The following is a 2,317-nucleotide window of genomic DNA, read 5'->3' as shown; positions in this document are numbered from 1 at the left end:
AGATTTTAGAATGTAGACATTGTAGAATGTAGGTTTTTTAATAGAATAATTTTTTTGACTATTTTAGGTGTTTTGAATAGAATAGAAGTAAGAAAATTTAGGGTAGAACTAGGGTAGTTGAATTTTTAGCAAGTGTTTAATAGAACTAGTTTATTTATAGTAAGTGCTTAATAGAACTACTTTATTTAGTAAGTGTTTAAAATAATTAGTAAGTAAATTTATTTAGTTGAACTAGTTGAATTAATAGAACTAATGTATTTTTAGTAAGAAAATTAATATAACTAGTTGAACTACTTTATTTTTAGAAATAACTAGTTTTGTCTATTTATAGTAAGTTTATATTTAGTAAGAACTAGTTGAATTAATAAAACTAGTTGAACATGTCATATTTGTTGTTATTTTTTTATTTTAAGCAATTATTCGGGATGTATTAGTGATAACTTATAGGGTTTTTGCTTTTGCAGAAATCAAGGAGCCCCTCCATCATCCCCGCCGTCGTCCCCGTCACCGACCCCCTCCGACCTCGAGGTGAGACCAGCCAAATCTCCATGTCAATATGAGTCCTTTGTTGCTCAAATAGGATATGTGGTTGCCCAAGTGGCCGGTCATGTTCAGGTTACACCTCCGAGTGGCCTATGTTTTGCCGGAGTGTTGATTAATTTCCGTTCCGGCAAATTTCAGGTGCTCGATATGTCCTTTTTTAGCAAAGGTCATGCAGACTTTTCCGTGAATTCTGGCATGACTTGTGCTAGAATATGTAGGAAATATCGAGTGGCTTGGATTTTCTCAAAAAAATAATGATCTAATTTAGGTTTTTAGTACATATATTTAAGTGTACGAGATTAATATTTGAATTATGAACGTAGGAAATGTCGTACTCGGATGGCGAAAGTCTCCTGGGGGAGTGCAGCTGGTGCCACGACGATCGAGGTCTGTGCGACAGGTGCCCTCACCTGGACGATGATCGACGCTTCAGCATTAAGCTCGAGGAGACCTTCGACGTTGAAACGGTACGCAACGACGACAAGTGTTTTTTTGTAATTAAGCATGACTTCAACTATTTCAACGTCTAATTTTCATCTCTTGCAATTCGACTAGCTTATCCCATGCCATGCAAGACGCTATGTCTTGGAGAGGATGGGTTTTGAAGACCATGAAAATTTTGAAACAAAGAAACTACACCTAAGGACCCATCATGATATGGATTTTGAAGTAAATCTGTACAATTCTCAGAGCGTAACCCATTTTGGTTGCCAAAATTGGGAAGCACTTTGCAAAATGTATGGTTTTTATGAGGGTATGATTGTCACCATGGATCTTGGTGATCCTGACATCGAGCAAAACAATATGGACATTTGGGTCCTTGTTGATACGCTTCCGATTCTACCGCTATGTGAGTTTCTCAAACATAGTTATTAACTAATTTATATTGTTTATTTCAAAATAGTTGACAGCTTATTTCCATTGACAGCTGATTTTCATTATTCAAAGAATGTGCGGAAGATGGTAGACAAAACCCACTACACCGATGGCTCCGAATTAACTTATAAGGAGAAAAATCATCTGATCGCATTTTGTACTTTCTTTGAGAATTACAATACCTATTATCGAACTCCTCCAAATTATGGTGAATACGTGCCACTAGTGCACGTGTTGAACCATGATAACTTCTATGGAGATATCCTGGTAAGATTTTTTACTATTACGACATCCGTGCATCTTCTGCATACTTCTAAAACTAGTACATCATTGCTAACTACGAAGTTATTACTATGTTTTTCAACAGAAAATTCCGATGGATTGTGTGCCTCATCTGATGTATTACAATGGTCGCCTTGAAGTTCTGAACATACACTACTGGAATTTGCTTATTTGCCGTCTGCCTATTCTTTGCCGTCCGCTGGCGGACGGCAAAGAAGCTCTTTGCCGTCAGCTTGCGAAAAACGGACGGCAAAGAACTGGCTGATGGCAAAGAACGTCTTTGCCATCAGCCAATTCTTTGCCGTCTGCTAGCGGACGGCAAAGAATCTTTGCCGTCGGCTGGCGGACGGCAAAGAATCTTTGCCGTCGGCTGGCGGACGGCAAAGAGAGAGGTGGGCCCCACTAACGAGCTGTTTAGAAAAAAACCTAACGGCCCCCCTCTTTGCCGTCCGCTAGCAGACGGCAAAGAAAGTGGCCAAGCTAACGCCCGTTAGCTAGGATCTTTGCCGTCTGCTGGCGGACGGCAAAGAACCGTGCCCTAACTAAAATCAACATCGACGCCCGCCTGCGCCCCACATCTGTCCCTCTCTCTCTCCGCCCGCGCCCGAGCCGCCGC

This window comes from Triticum aestivum, unplaced genomic scaffold (genome assembly GCF_018294505.1).
Source record: "Triticum aestivum cultivar Chinese Spring unplaced genomic scaffold, IWGSC CS RefSeq v2.1 scaffold27977, whole genome shotgun sequence".
In the NCBI taxonomy this organism is placed as follows: Eukaryota; Viridiplantae; Streptophyta; class Magnoliopsida; order Poales; family Poaceae; genus Triticum; species Triticum aestivum.
This window is presented reverse-complemented; position numbering follows the sequence as displayed.